Raw genomic sequence first — 17,248 nt, 5'->3', positions numbered from 1 at the left:
TATTCTCAGAGAACCTTCCCCCCCTCAAAAAAAAATAAAAAAAAAATTCCCTTTTAAAACCTTCAGAAAGCTTTTTAAGTCTTAAGGCAAAGATAAGATATTATGCCAAGATTTTCCAAAAATTCATCAAACTTTTGAAAAAAATTGAAGAACTCATCTGAACAACAGCTGTGCACAGAGCCAAAGATTCTGTTTTCATTAAGGGTGTTCAAGGTTTTTTTTCTTAGCAGTACTACAACAACCAACAAATGCTGTCCCCTGTCTTCCTTTTTACTCCCCTTTTTCACTGGGCAAGGATTTTAGTATTCGCTTCTCTCTAGTGAGACCATTATTTGGATTACTGCCTAAATAATAATTATTTATTAGTGGGATGGAACATCTCAAGGAGGAGAGCCTGACTGCAATTTATTTAAGAATAATTCATGTTCCTTTGCTTAGGGAATTCATGAGGGTTATGAGAAGATTAGGTTATAGTTCGTATTGAAATGGAATAGCAGAACCCTGGAACTAGCATTTCCCTATACAACTGTCTGCCCTAATTACTGGGCTTTTAATTGTTCTGGTAAAATCAGACATGATTATGGGGTTAGGTTTTTGGATTTTCAAACTTTGAACCAATGCAAACCAAGGTCAGCTCAAATTACCTTAAAGAAGTTATTTTGTGAAGTTCTGATGAAGTGGCTGGAAAAGAAAATCAGTCAAATTAATTTCTTTTGTTTGTGCTAATTGCTAAAATGTAGGTCTCATCCTCCTTGCAGTTTAACTTAGACATGATTTTAAGACCTGCAGTGACTGAATCATGAAATTCAAATTTCTCTATTTGTATTATCTCCAGTCCTTCACCCCTAAAACCTTACTGCTCTCTACAACTACCTGAAAGGAAGTTGTGGGGAGCTGCGGGTTGGCCTCTTCTCATGGGTAACTAGCAAAAGGACTAGAGCGAATGGCCTCAAGTTGCAGCAGAGGAGGTTTAGGTTGGAAATTAGGAGCCTTTTCTTCTCAGAAGGAGTAGTCATGCATTGGAGCGGGTTGCTCAGGGATGTAGTGAAGTCACTGTCTCTGGGGGTGTTCAAGGAAAGGTTGGACATGGTGCTTGGGGACATGGTTTAGAGGGTGACATTGGTAGTAGGGTGATGGTTTGACCAGGTAATCCTAGAGTCTTTTCCAACCTTAATGATTCTGGGATTCTATGTGTTTTCAGATTTGCTAACAATATTTAAAGTTACCGTCTTCTTACTGTGTGGCTGAATCTAGCAGATTAGCAGGTTCTGAAGAAGAACCAGAACCCTGGGTTATTTTGTTATGTTTTGCTTCTACACAAATGTTTTTACTATTAAACATAGGTTATTATGGGCTACATCATTCTCCCTGTTAGTGTTCCACTCCTGTGTTAGCCAGTCATGGTCAAGCCAAACCTGTGCCAGGACTAGTGGATATCTCTCTCTTAATTTGGTGTTTGCACCAAAAACTGTAGGCATTTTAAAATGAGTTTATCGTAGTCCTTTTCTCTTTCCTAGATAAAAAAAAACTTTGTCACAGCTCAGCAATCACAGAAACACTACTTTGCCTGCCTGCTTGATTTGTTTCCCATTTATAAATAGATTTATCCCTCCAAAAAGGTTCGTTTAGGAGGGAGATCAACTCTAACCAATAGTAGAAACTGAACAGATTGGAGAAACAAAGCTTTGGAGATAGGCTGAAATGAATCAAATTAACTGTGCTGTTTTCATTTTGTTTTCATTATTCCAAAATAAGACAGCATTCTGTATATTTTTTAAAAAGGAAAAAAGCACCAACAACCAGTCAACCAAACAACAACAAAAACAACTACCACCACCACCAAAACAAAAACAAACAAACAAAGAAAAAACAACAACAACCAGTGGAATCCCAATTATCCATCCACTACCAGAGTCACTGTTTCTGATGAACTTTTAGCACCCTTACTCCCTGACTGTTGACTTGTTATTACTCATATCCCAAAATATTTTTGTGAACCTAACAGATCACATAATTGGCATCTTAAGAGTAAGAGGATGCTCAGCAAGAATAGTACGATTTTTGCCTTATTTTGAGTATTCCCCTTTGAGCAGCAGATATTTTGGAACTTGAGGTTGGGAAGATATCATCCCATGGGCAGGATTTCACCTGATACAGTTTCTAGAAGTGTCTGCATTTAATTTCCGATTCTCATCTACAATCTCTCTCTGATAATTCTTTTCCTTCAGAGAAGGAGATAACATATCAATGTGTCTAGAGATACTGGTACATATCTGACCTTTATGTCTTCTAGTAAATGTTTAGAATTTAAATGGCTTGGCTGGTAGAATGTTTCAGCTTTTCCTCATAAGGGCTGATTTCTCTGTTTGTGAGGCCTGTTATAAGTAACACATGGTCATACCCTAGCAGAAAAACTAATTTTGTTTTATTTGAACCATTGCTTAAAGCATCATGACCTGTGCCTACTAATTTCCAAAGCTCCACTGGTTACATAACAGTAAAAAATAGCATCCTTCTCAATATAAGATAGGATAAATCTACCCAAACAATATATAACTCTTTTCTATGGCGCTTTCTAGAAAAAGGCAAATCAACCTCCTGTATCCAAATTTCATCATTTTATGGATACTTTTATAGCAGAACCACAGGAGGTAAATACATATCATGTAGAGTTTAGAGCACAAATTCAGTTTCCTTACAGCAAGGTGCTTGTAATCTCTAGTAAAAGAATGCTTGTATATTTTTGGTGTTTGTGACCCTTCATCTCACTCCTCAGTTTTGTCTTAAATCTCGTGTTTCTTTCTCCCATAATGCTTCTTGGCATAGCATACATCAAATATCTGAATAAAGTTGACTTCATAGTTTTAGTGCTATCTGTGTGTATGTATATAATATCGGCACATACATATATATACACACACACAAACGTTTAACAAATCAGAACTTTGTTAGAGGATGAGAAAATGGAATTTGCTGTACCTGGTTGTATCATTCATTGGTAAAGTCATGTGGTCTGTTCTGACAGAGGCTATAGTGATAACTGACAAGATGTGAAAAGCCTGGCAACATGTATCACTACATGAATGTACAGCCATGTATGTATACATTCCAGCAAAATATTGTTATTCCTTGATCTCTGTAGTGATATATGAAATGCCAAATCATAATGATCTATTTTTGTAGGCCAAGGAAAGGTATCAATCATAATGTTCTTTCTTTATTTTTTTTTGGAAGATCAGCTGGTATAGGCTTCTTCAAGCCATCACTGTGGCCACTATTGTCAGGATGCTTATATGTATGCTGGATATTAATTTAAAAAAGAAAATTATTAATGAAATTGTCTTCACTAGTCAGCATAATGACTGCTTTTTTTTTTTTTTTTTCCTCCAAGCAAATTTTTGTGAAAAAATAGTTCTGAGGAATATCCTGTAAGCAAATGTTTTACCAAAAATTAAGTAAATCTAAATAGGAGTCTATAAAAAGAATAAGAGAATCTTGTAGAATTAAATGCTTAAATGCATTGAGGTTATTCTTTCTTTCCCTGTGTCTGTTCTTCCTCACAAGTAAAACAACAGATATTTAAACATTGACAAACTTTATCCTTAGTTTTTAATCTGTTGCCTATAAAGAATACCTGTGCAGCACTGTTTCCCAAGAAGCCAAGAAAAACTAGTTAGAAAATGAAGCTATGAACAGTTTACTCCAGCTTTTTAAGAACATCATAATGTAAATCAGCAGAGCATTGTGAGTATTCTTGAAGAAAATAACAGCTTGTCTAATAATTTCAGTATGTTTTTCCATTCATCTAACAAAAATAAAAATGAAATAATTTGGTAGCATACTTGACAGAAAACAATTCTGATATTGTTTTCAAATTAAAGGTCTCAGTCCAGAAATGGTTAAGTGGATTTTTTATTTTATTTTATTTTTTTCTGTAGCCATCAGGGCTGCTAGATGATCTTTGACTTAAGACAGAAGGGCACACAAAACCATATTTATGAGTAATGACATTTAAATCACTAATGCTAGCTATATGTTGAAAATTAAGCACATGACATGTCTAGCCTTGTGTAGTCTTCAGTAATTTGCAAAATCAAGTTTTAATATGAACAAAAATAACAGGGCCAGTCTCTGAAACCAGATCATTTTTAGAAAACATAAATTAGAGAAATAATTTTTAAATAAGAGGCACTTCATCTCTAATACGCGAGATGTTCAAATGATCAACCTTAATCTTGGGTCACATGATTCAATACTTTTCACTCTTTTCCAAACATGTTGGTTGCTTCAGGTATAGCTCAAGGAGGCTGAATTTGGTAGCAAACAAAGATTTATTTTCCCTCTAGATAGTAAGGAAGAGAAAAAAAAAGGTTTCCTGAACCTGAAAAGATCTGTTGCATTTCTATTGCAGCCTTTTTTTGGCCAAGCAGAGGAAACTGGGAAATCTTGGGCTTGCCTACAGTAGGGTTTGAGGCCAAGGTGCTGCTATTGCTCTTTGTGTGGTTCAAGGGCATAGTGTTCAGTCAGGGTGGAGCACCAAGTCCTAGCCCTTTTTGGTCTTGCTCAGAGTAAAGAAAGTTAACATTGGTCTCCTGATTCATGAAAGTAAACATAGTTTCTAGCATGTGTGTGTAAACACATAGATATATATAAAATTTCGTTGTAAAATGGTATGTTTCAAAAATGACAAGATTTTTTTTTCTTTTTTTTTTTTTTCTTTTCCTTTTTTTTCTTGGCAAATATCATTTGATTGGAAGTCATCAGTAAGTTTGTCTCCTAAAACTGGTACATTTCAGTGATTAATCTTCAGCTGTTTTCTTTCTCTAGATATGCCTGTCTATCTATGAAAAACCTTAAAATTATGGCCACTTTTTCAACTGCAGATAGAGATATCCCCAAAATCACAGGTGACTTCAAAGAAGGCCACCAGATTGGTCAGGGGCACGGTTTGCCCTTGGTGAAACTGTACGGTCTGTCTCAGATCACATCCTTCTGCCTTAAGGCACATACGAGGCATGTTGCTTCTAATGTTGCTTCTAAGAGGATTTGTTCCACGGTCTTTCCAGGCACAAAGGTGAGGCTCACCAGACAGTAGTTCCCTGAATCTTCCTTTCTACCCTTTTTACAAATGGGAGTGATGTTTCCCTTTTTCCAGTCACCAGGTACTTCACCTGACTGCCATGACTTTTCAAATATGATGCAGAGAGACTTGGCAACTCCATCAGCCAGTTCCCTCAGGACCCTGGGATGCATGGCATCGGGCCCCATAAACTTCAGGTGGTCTCCAACCTGCTCTTTGCTTATAGCGGGAGGGGCTTTGCTCCCCCAGCCCCAGCCTTGAGGTTCAGGGAAACGAGAAACATGGGAAGCTTGACTGGCAGTGAAGGCTGAGGCAAAGAGCTTATCTCCACCTTCTCCATGTCTGTTTTTACTATTTTTCCCTTCTCATCTGTCAGAGGAGGTATACCTACTCTCAGCCTTTCTTTTCTGACTAATGTACCTATAAAATCCCTTCTTGTTGTTCTTTCCATCCTTTGCCAAATTCAGTTCCACCTGTGCCTTGGCTTTCCGGATCCCCTCCCTGCACATCTGAATGGCATCCCTGTACTCTTTCCAGACCACTTGTCAAAGACTTGGGCATATATAACTGAAAGAGCATACTTGTTATACAGCAAGCTTTTTATTCATGCTTCTTGCAAGAGAGGCCTTAACTGGCATTTCAAAACCTAAAAGAGAGGAGGATAGTCAATTGGTAATGTAAGAACTACCATGCACGCAATGCAATAATGTTATTGAAAAATTAACCTTCTTTGGGAATTTTTATTTTTTTCTATTTTATTTTGGCAAGAATAATTTGTTCTAGTTTTCTGAATAGCAAGCTTTCCTGGTGTCACACACGAACTGAAGTTATGAAAATTGCTTTTAAATTTTTAGTTTTGTTTTTACTAGTAATCAACATGATACTCTATAATGATGCATTATTCTAAGTGCCATGCTTTGCTACTTTCTTAATCTCTTTCTACCTATATACATAGTTGAATATGTAACTCATATAGTGAGAATTAATACCTGTCAAGTTTAGGTGGCTAGTTTCCTTTCATAAATCAGTGCCCTGTTCCTTGAAAGGTTTAGTAGGAGATGGTTACTTGAACACTGAACAGTTTAGTAGTGTTGGCACTTCAGTCAGATAATGCAGGATAAGGCAATACTATCACCACAGAGCAATGAGATACTTGCTTTGTAGATAGTGGTAGTATTAGGAAGAATAAGTCCTTAGGGAATATACACCAGATTTTTTTTTTTTTCACTGATGAAACTGTGGTCTCTTACCATACCTGTGACTACAGCCAATACGTTTCATTGTTCAGAATTAATACAAACTTGCAGTGCCATGCTAGTCACAATAAACATGCATATATAACAACAATTTTAATTTACTTGATTATTTTGAGACTTTCTGATCCTATCCTGAGATGTGAAGTGTACTGTTTCATTTGATTTCAATCAAATCAACATTTCATGTTGATTTTAAAAGGAATAAGCCCTTCATTGTGTTTACTATTTGAGTTATAATTCCAACAGGTCTTATGTGACTTAGACACTGGATTTCTACCTGAGATTATCTCTGTAGTTAATATAACTGGGAGTTAAGGCTAATCTGACAGCTCCATGGTGAGTTACACAACATCTTTCTCATATTGGAACCATACTTAATGTTTTTGCTAGCCATATATAGCATAGACTTAGAGGCTATCACAGTGACTTTTTTATCCTGGGTTTTCTTTTTTATTTTTTTTGGGTAGGGCATGTATGATTAGGCACTCTGAAAGAAACAGGATGTCGGAGAAGATGGACATGCGTCTGATGTAGGGCAGTAATTCTTAGTTACAACAACTAGTTTCTATGGGAAATAATAGCTGTAATGTAATCCAATACAATTACTGGCAGGAGACAATCCAAGAATTGGAATTTGAAAGTTTTGTTTAAAACAAAAAGCAAGCGTTAAAAGCCATATTGATTATTTTAATCCAGTCTCCCATAGCAATATTGTTAAGCAGTATGATTCCTTTTTGTCTATAGTTTGCCTGGCAGGAGAGGAACAAAGCCATTGATCTGCTATTAACTAAATATACTTGAGAATACTTTGTACTAACTGTTTGAATAGGAAATAGAAGAATGCTTTAAAATAACATTTTCTACCATGCTTCATGATATCACCATAGTAACTAAGAGTTCAGTTTGAATGCTGTGCTTTTGTGCTTATATTTTCACACAGAAAAGAGACATTAGCTACTGGTCTTTAAATAACAAATCTGATCATTAATTTTTCACTTTGTAAAGTCCCATTAACCAAAGCATATTTGCAAAATGATATGCATCAAACGAAGAAAGTAGCAATTTTAAATTAAAGAAAATCATGATTCAATACACCATAAAAAATGATTAATTTGCACCGATGTTTTCAAAAATATTGCACAGTTTTTAAAAGCCCAAGTGAAAAAAAAAAGTGGCTAGATAGCTTAGAGGCTTTGTAGAGGACATTGAAGCACACGTGTATTTATGTCCTTTCAAATACAGCTCTGGTTGGTGGTAAAAAGGAAGCTGTTTCAAGATCACAAGTTGGTTGCACTCATGATCTTCAGGGGGCTGTAGATATTTAGATACTATGACATTTATTTCTAGGTGGCAATGAATTGGTTGCTTTAGTAATGGTGACAGAAAGTTGCTAGCCATCAAGATAATAAAAATGGAACTGAAAGGCCCTGAACAAGACTCTCTTTCATAGATCAACCTGAAGATGTATGTATGCTGTGGTTCAGTGTTGGCAGAAGGATTCAGCTTCCTGTTCTCTAATCTCAATATGTTTCATGTTCTAATCCCCATTAAATGTGTGAAATGCAACCTACTTGCAATTATCATTCCCAAAGTCACAGGCACTTAAGTAATTAATGTTGGTGATAAAACTGATGGTAAACTTAAATTGTAACAATTTCTGTAAATTAAATTAGGATAGTATTTTTCCCTATCCTATGAAGGTCTTAAGTACTGTAGTGTGAGAGAACTAAGGCCTTTAGCTATATTCCACTGCTTGTGAAGCAATACAATGCAAAAGTCTCATGTAGGCTTGCTTCTGTCTTAGGTATGGAACTCAACTCTACTGGATATGTGACAAAGCAGTGTTTTATTAGGATCAAAGGAAGGGTGAATTCGTTGGATTCATATGTTGCTCCTCAGTGAAGAAGAAAGTAAACGTTTCCAAGGGGATATTTTGACTGAGTTAGAGGTAAGTAAAAATTAAGTAACTGTCCCAAATTCACAGAGAACTTTGTATTTCCCCAGGAAGGAGGTGTTTCATCATAATAATCCAGTCTCTTGATGCATAAAGTTAGAGCGATTAGATACACTACGCTAAGTACAAAACTATAATAGCCTCTGTGATGCTCACTGAACTATTATGGCTGGTATACTGCAGCAGCAACTTAAATATTATCAGAGAAAGGATTTTTTGTACAACTTGTCACAGCTAAAATATTAAAGTTCTTGGTTTTTACATAAAAACTAATTTTAAAAATTTACTCATCATTCCTGTGCATTTCTTTTTTAAGCATATGTTTCATTAAATTCATGAGTGATGATTACCACTCAGTCAAAATGAAGCTTTTCATAATGAAATGCATGGAATTGTATTTTTAACACCCATATTGCTTGATTTGGTATCTGACATGAGGCACATTTAAAAATACCTATATAGAATGCAATATATTTAGCACAAATGTTGTCATTAGTGTTATAGACTGTAATAGCCCTAATAACTGGTATTTTAGATTAGCAGAAAAAAATATAATAGCAACTGGGTTATAACAGTTAACAATTTTGATAAACTGTCTGCTTTAGGTAAAAATCTGGTAATACTACCATTCAAAGTACTGTTGAGTATTAAGTGTAGCCACATATGCATCCCTTTAGGAGTCTTCAGTAGTACAACAATACACTATGGAATAATAATGAAAAAATAATGTCATTTCAAAAAATGATGTTGATAATATTCATTCATTACTGTTCAAACTTTTCTGGGTATTAGAGAAGTGAATTAACTATAAGTGCTTGTTTCAAACCAGATTTCACACTGGAAATAAGAAAAGACATTTGCCTTCCAGGTACTTACCGATTCCATTAGACATGATGGATTTTTTGTATTATAGAGATTCTTAGAAGATGAAAAATACTGATTGCCTCCCTTCTCTAATACAGCAATAGTTCATGTCTTGGAACTAGTTTTATTGTCAAAGTGAATAATATTTTAATATGTTTAGAGATGGCCTCATTCTTCTTGATGGAAAAATGAAATGACTTTTGACATTAGAGTGTTTTGTTATCTGTTACTTCAGTAGCATTAATATAAAAAAAAAAAAAAAATTGATGGTGTGTTTCAGGTGTGATTTCTGGAAATAAAATGCGAAAGAAAAAATGTCCTTAACATATTATAGTTTGATCCCTTCTTTGTAAATAGTAATTGTGTGTTAATGCAAAAGCATTTGGGCTTCCTACAGATTGAATGCTAAGCTAAATTAAAGGTCTATATCAGAATGTTCTTTAGAATAGTTTTTGAATGCATCCTTTGGCACCAAAATGTTTGCTGCCTTAACACACTACAATATTTTTGATTTCTAAGCCCCCTGGAAGACACAGTATGCAATAATTCTTAAAGGAAATTCCTGAGTGGGAATAAGTCTCTGTCCACTTTAAAGGTAAGTCACATATAGTTTGATTTATCTTACCTGTAAGTGGCTGGTAAATTTGTTGAAAATTGTAATTAAAAATAAATCAATTTAATGCTTAATGATGTATTTAATCCATGCACATAAATGCAACATTTTTCCTCCTCTTGTCTTAATATTCATTATTGTTACCAGTGCTAACCAATGTAGTGCTCCCAGTAAAATTACAATATTTGCATTCTCTGTTTTTTCATCATGACATTTAAGATTTAAAAAATTATTCAGAAGACATTCCTAGTCTCAAAGCATTTCAATGATTACAGGATTAAATGCCAGTGAGTACTTTACATTTCCTGTGCTCATTTACAACACTGTTTAACTGTTTACAGCACTTTTGTGTTCTATTTTTCCTTTACCGTATGAGCTGATGAAACTATTCATTGTTTTATGGATATTTGTAGTGCTTATATATACATGCAGTTTATAACTTCTGCTGAAAAATCTGAAATCAAAGCACACGTGAAGTTACTGTTAGTTCCATTTTACAGATCTGGTCTTCTAGGCCCCAAAGGACCTGAACGTTGGACTCCATCTGCTTCTATATTTGAACTGAATAGGAAAAAAATAATCAGAGTTCTGTTAAAGTAAAAACACTTGGGGTCAAGTCTCTACCTTTTCTTTGCAAAGGCAAACTATCATGTGGAATTAAAAAGGGGATAATCAAGAAGGTCTGTTTCATGAATTTAGAGATTTTAGCAGAGATACTATGGTGTTAGTTGTTGAGGAAGGTGGTTTCTTTTTGTGTAAGTGTCTGTGTATTGCCAGGCTTTCAGACTCAGTACTGATCTTAATGATAAGAGAGGCAATATGAACAAAGAAGAAGATATATATTGTGAAATACATACTAGAGATTTGGTCTGAAGAGCTGGATAGCATTGCTTCTTCCCAATAACTTGTTCATCTCTCTGTTTGCTGGCTGAGGAAGCAATAGGTTGTGTGTGGTATAGACTTTGCTTCTGCCCAGGACTTGAAATTGCAATCTCCCTCAGAAGCGCAAAAAATTATCAGAAAAAGGCTGAAGAATCCATTGCCTTTCTGGCTTTCCTTTACTGTAGCAGTTCGTGTTAATATTTACATCACTTAAAGCGTTGGCAGCTGAAATGATAAAAAAGCTGGGCACTGACTTCAAAGTTAGAGAAATTATCTTGCTGACAAATCCAGAATGCAGTTGTGTAAAATAATATTAAATGATAAAGTCTCAAAAGGTCATTAGTGCAACAGTATGCAGTGTCATTGTGTCCCTCAGTTAGGGGTTTGGTCTGTAAGGAGACTGTCATGCTGACTCTATGCAGTGCAAGAAAGATGAGTGACTAACACATCCATGCAAGACACATCCAGCTGAAAAGCTGTGTAACCAGACTGTAGGAAGTGGTGAGGACAGGAATGTGTCTGCCTCTCTTTGGGATTTACGCATCTGATACAGTGCTTCCTGGAGATTCCTTCTTTTAATTGGGATTTTTAGCACTGAGCCTACTGTTTTCTTTTAAAAGCAAGCATGTACCTTCTGAGGTATGTCAAGAAGACAAGGCAAGCAGGCAGGGTTCTGTCTTCCTTCTATCTTTTCTTTTTCACTTTAAAAACTTTAGGTATCATGTTATGTGAAACAACAACAACAAAATACTGAAAGATCCGGTGGAATACTTAGTTTGTAAATTACTGTAATAGAAGTCACACCACTCTTAAGTGAGGTTTTGTTTGTTTGTGTAGGTTTTTGCTGGTTTGTTTTATGTCAACTTCTGTGTCAGTTGATCAACATTTAGACAGATCTTCAAACACTTTGGTTGAAAGACACTTCATAGGCATCATTTAAAAAAAACATATATTGTAACTCAGGGGGTTGTCCAGTTCAATGCAGGAAGGTAATAAATAACTTGGATTTCTGTAAGCAGCAGATCCAGCAGACACGTCAATGAAAGCAATTTTGAAATATGTATTCAGTGCTATAGCAAAGAAAAACAGTTGAGCTGGCAAAAAGAAAAAGATGAAAAAACATCCAAGGAAATCTGTGTTGTAATAAAAAGAAGGAATAAGAGGTAGAAAAAAAGTATTCCCCAGAAAATCGATATGGAAGAACTGCTTGTCTGCAGATGAGACATAGTCACCAAATCTGTATACTGACTAGCAAAAACATTGTATTAAGTTACCCTGGTGTAAATCTGAGGTTATCATACTGAATTAGTATTTTAAAGAGAAACCAATTTAGAAAGACAGTGCTCTTGAAGGAATTAATACAGTGAGAAAATGTACAGCTATTTAAGGCAAAAAAAGAATCCAAGCAATTGTACTGAGAACAGTCTGCATGTTTGAAACTGCATGAAACACTGTGCCATATCCCTCCACCTCTGTGTAGTCGGGATTACACACTGGCTTCACTGAAATGGTGCTGAGGAGTGGAGGGTGAGAGAGTTCCATGTATCTGTATAGACAGGCATGATGGATAACAATGTTTGCCCTTCTTCCTGGGGAAACCTTGCATGGTACACAACAGCTGTCATGTCAGCCTGAACCTGTGGACTGAAGCCTGACCATTCCCTTAGTGCCTTTAGGCTGATGGCATCAGAGCATTTACTTTACATGACTTCAGTGTGCCATCCACAGCAGCTTGGGCAAAAGAAAGCCTTTTCAGTTATACGAGATAGTAATCATCCCATGATAGAATCACTTCTCTAGTAATAAGTACAAAAAGTGCCATTATATTGCACTTACAATTTAGGAAAAGAACAATTGAAATTATGTTTCTGTGATGTCCCAAACCATAATCAGCATACCATTTTCTGTGTTATATTTAAATTTTACCTCAGAAGTGGAAAGAATAAAGGCTTGAAAGTATTAATCATAGTTTACACACAAGGCAGGGCATGTACAGAGCCTCTCTGAAATCTGAATTTTCAGCAATGCTTACACAGGTCTGAACCAAAGCTCTTATTTAGAATAGGAGAATGTTTACCGTGATCTGGGGAAAGCAAAGACTAGAATGCTAAAGGCAACTTGCTGGAATAAAGGAAGGTATTTCTACATGGCAATTGCTGGAAAGGAAAACAAGTCTGATCATAAAGTAGATGGAGTAGCCTCTCAGGTAATGATTGCAAATGGAAGAGAAGAAAATAAAAGAAGTTGAGTCTAAATAGTTGACAATAAAATAATTGGCTAGCAGAAAATTGGATTTTAAGAGTGTATTTGACCATCTGTATCTAATTAAAATAATTTGTTTATTTATATTTTTGAGAATGTTTTAACAGGTTTACTTTTATAATAGCACTTGATAAAAGGGGACATTTATTAGAGATTTAGAAGTAGTAAAGTTGATGTTAATTGAGTAGTTACAGTCATCTTATTTGTATTTTTCTAGTACCTGTGAGCTGCAGCCAAAGAGAAGGGTCCCACTCTATCAAGGTTTTTACAAACAAATAATATAAAAGCAGAAGCTGTCTTAGAGAATTCATTGTCTCATTTTATGTTGGTACCATTAGTAGCGGGATGAACTGAGAGAGAGAGGACATGTGCAGATAGGGACAGTGAGGTAAGAGCAAAACAGTCACATTTACTGTTTCTGCTTAATATTCTTGGTTTTACCCATTCTCACCTAACAATTTACAATCCTTTCTATTCTAGTTCCATCAGAATTTTTAGATCCTTGCAAAATTTTACCTTAGGGGTAAAATTCTTAATGCTGGAATCAAAGGCATCATTGCTGTTGACTTTAGTGGGGCCAGGCTGACTATGCTTTAAGATTCCATTAATTCCGATACAACTGATGAGCTGCCATGAATAAAATGTCATGAATAAAATACTAAATTCTAGTGGTTACTTAAAATGATAAATATTATTCAAAACAAATAAGAATGCAGGATTGTTCAATAGAGTTTCATTCTCATTTTTTTTTTCATTTTATTCTGCTTTTTATTATTATTATTATTATTAAGTAATGTTTGTTTTTTGCCTGTTCCTTTTTCTTCTTAGCTTTCTAAATGTGGATATGAAGATTCTTGACTGGATAAAGTTAAAGAAAACAGAATGTTCTTAACATGTTGCCTGTACATTAGTCAGTTAATATACTCTCAGAGGTTTTAGAGTTATTTCCATACATGTCAGCCATAGGTAGGGAAGTGGATAATTTCCTACTCAGCCAATGGTGCTGTCACTAGGTTCTTGGTTTGCAGATACATATAGAATAGATACATTTACTACATAGTAAAAACATATTTAAAAATCATTTTTAGATTGGTTTAACTATAATCCTTTGGTTTGTGGAAGAGTTGAAATTTGTAGTTATGTGTGTATTATCAGATTATATTGGTATGTCGTGACACCAATTGTGAGCAACTAATAGGAATCATTTACAATGTGACTCTCTCCCTCCCCAGGAGTGTGTATTTATCTGTAAATTAAAATCAAGTATTTGTGGTTGAGACCAACATTGTGAACTTTATCCAAGAAAACTTGAAGCTGTAAGGCAATCAGGTAAATATATGTACAAAACAAGAACTAAATCATCTGACTTGTATGTCATGACTTGTTATGGCCCACAACCTCATCACATATAATGCAAAATAAAATATTTATTTTTCTTTTCTGGGTGGATCTTAATTGTATATTCACAGCTTTATAGGTATATTTTGGTTAAGAATGAAACTTATATGAGCTGTATGAAAAACATTTCTCAAGATTCAAGCTTTTTTGTGCTGATTATTGTGACAAGGAAGCTTTTCTTATAAAAACTAAACAATATAACACATTCATTTCTTATGCATTTTTTTCAGGTGGGTACATATTTAGAAATGTTTTCAATAGTCAAATTATTTCATATTATATAAATAGCACTTCACAGTTTTCAGTTTTATACAGATTCATTAGACTCATTAGACTCACAAACTGGAATAGGCACTTATTCGTGTGAATAGAAAAGAAACCTCGTGTTCTTCATAGTACATGCAGTCTTGGAAATATGCCTACATTTTAATTAAGACCAAGGAAAAATCAGAAGTGCAATGTCTTCTTTTCCTCACAATGGCACAGTGGCATCTTAGCCAATATCATACACTCTGAAAACAGAAAATAGAGTCATTAGGAAAAAAATAAAAATAAAAATCTGTTATAAGGAAAATACCTCCACAAATGATGTTGTTGCTTAGCAATAAATATTTAAATGTTCCAACTTTTCTGTTCCTGAAGGATACATGTTAATGTCAGATTTTGTTTATCTTAGAAAAAAATCTCAACAATATTGCAATTTTTATTACCTGCAATACTCCATACTACTTAGGAAAATATTTCAGGTTGCTTTGGAGAGATAAGTCTTTTTTTTTGAGAATGGGAAACTTCAGAGCTGTAACAAACTTTGGATGCTAGAGCTGGGATTATATATTAATTTTCAATCGATTCTTACAACACAAGACTGTTCAAGACATCACAGTGTCTAGTATTTTGCCCGTTCCAATGTGCAAGGCTGCTGTCATTTTGTGAGACATTTGCAATGCTTACAATAATTCCTTTCCCTTCATTTTCAGCAAAAATGTAATTACATTCCCATAGACTAAGCTGAATAATTTATGTGCAAAATTGTTTATACCTTCAGATATTTATAGATAATTGACATTAAATTCTGTGACATTATATATGAAATTTTTCTTGCTTATCTACTTGTTTTTCATATATAGCAGAGAAAAAAAAGGACTTACACTGTAGTTTCCCAGTTTTTGGTTTTGTAACATTTCAATCCACTGAAAGAGTGTAATTAATTGTTAAATAAACTTTTTTTTTTTTTTTTCATAGTGAATTTTACTCAGTTCTATTTCTCATTGTTGTTGTATATGTTTCTTTCTTTTTGGAGCTAGAGTTACAGTCCATGTTGATTTGGTTACTGCTTACTCAATTTTTGTTTTCTATTTAACTAGAAGACTTTGTAATGAAATTCACATTAGCTATGGGAGTGCTGAATTCTTTGAAATTAAGCCCAAATATTTGATTTTATTTTTAATACTCTTTTCTTGATGGATAGATACAGTGAATGATAATTAAAAAGCTTACTTCTTCTTTTTATTTTTAGGTACCACTATTACCAACTGGTATTATTTTTTCTCGAATCTCCTATTACCTCTTCCCATTTCTATGACTTTTCAGAAATTTTGAGTAGTACTGGGAGCTCATTAACTTATTGCTTTGATGTATTAGAATACATAGGTGGGATAGCTACTTTGTATAGGTTCATAAAGTATTGTCTGCTACATTATTCAATTATAGTTTTCAAATATTTAAGGTATATTTAAAAGACTCAATTACTTAATACTCAACTTTTTAATGTAGCTTCACTGCAGCCAGACACTCGGGAACACGGAGCAAGAGAACAAGTAAAACATGCATTAACAAGTTTATTCTGTACAGTTTATAATATTATTTCAGTCTGAGAGCTTCTTTAACTATATTCCACATTATTTTGAGAGCACATCCAGTGGTCACCATAATATGCAGCAGAGAAAATTAGAAATCATCAAGTTAGTTTTTTTTTTAAAAAAAAAAAAGTTGAAAAATGCTCCAAAAGTACATAGGTAACACACGTTTCAAAAATAATGTTAAATCTGACAAAAAGGCAATCAAGTCTGGTAGGATGTTGATACAGTTCATTTCCATTGAGAATTGGAGTTGTTATAATCTGTGCATGTTGAAACTCGTGAACAGCAAACCACTGTATCAAAGAGGCCTACAAACAGGGTATTACAATAATCCGGACTTGATGTTATAAGAAACATGAATCAAGAGCTCAGCACCCTGTGGAGACAGTAAGCTTTAATCTTTACCCACTACTAAATTCCTGAGATGGTATTAGGTGCTTATGACTCTCGAAGTCTTATCATGTGTACTGAGCTGAAAACAGTAACTTTTCTGTTGACATTATTTAAACCATGTAAGATTCTACTTACTCTACTTCAATTAAATGATCTTTAAAGCTCTCTTTTTATATCGATTTGGATTTCTCAAACTGTCGTTCATAGCTCACTCATATTTCCAGCACCAAGATCAATACAATTAGTTTTTTTTCCTCACCTTTCTAGAAATGATATTTTAAAATAGAAGTGACAGTGGTGTTCTAAGAATGATTTTTTCAAAACAAGGTAAAAGGCCCTTTGGTGAATTTCAATGCTCCTTTTTGTGTTAAGATTATGGCAGAAGAAAAGGTCCCAACACTTTAACTCCTTCCATGATGCAACCTCGATTACAGACCTGGAGGAGCAACCAGAACTTAACGTAGTTAGGTCAATATTAAAGAGGAAGTAGCTACAGACCTTAAAAGAATCTATTTTCTTCCCTGAAATCATATCATCTGTTGAAGTGGGAATCTTAAATGGCACGTGTGCTTGTTTGTTTGTTTTGTTGTTGTTGTTGCATTACCAATATTATTTTACAGGGGAAAAAGAAAAAAATCAAAAACATACACATAGGACATTTTCTCTTCTCTGAGACATGCTGTATTT

The 17,248-nt window shown here is 34.5% G+C and overlaps 1 long non-coding RNA gene across 1 annotated transcript in view; it reads left to right on the top strand.

The window, feature by feature from the left end:
* LOC113843572 (uncharacterized) overlaps positions 1 to 17,248 on the top strand; it is a 75,801-nt gene that overhangs the window by 33,220 nt on the left and 25,333 nt on the right. The window contains exons 2-3 of the long non-coding RNA XR_003497064.3: positions 8,141 to 8,284; positions 9,674 to 9,749. This is a non-coding gene — a long non-coding RNA (uncharacterized lncRNA). The remainder of the gene's footprint in view (positions 1 to 8,140; positions 8,285 to 9,673; positions 9,750 to 17,248) is intronic.

This window comes from Anas platyrhynchos, chromosome 4, assembly GCF_047663525.1.
Source record: "Anas platyrhynchos isolate ZD024472 breed Pekin duck chromosome 4, IASCAAS_PekinDuck_T2T, whole genome shotgun sequence".
Lineage (NCBI taxonomy): Eukaryota > Metazoa > Chordata > Aves > Anseriformes > Anatidae > Anas > Anas platyrhynchos.
The sequence above is the reverse complement of the archived record's forward strand: the minus strand, read 5'-3'. Positions and strand labels throughout refer to the sequence as shown.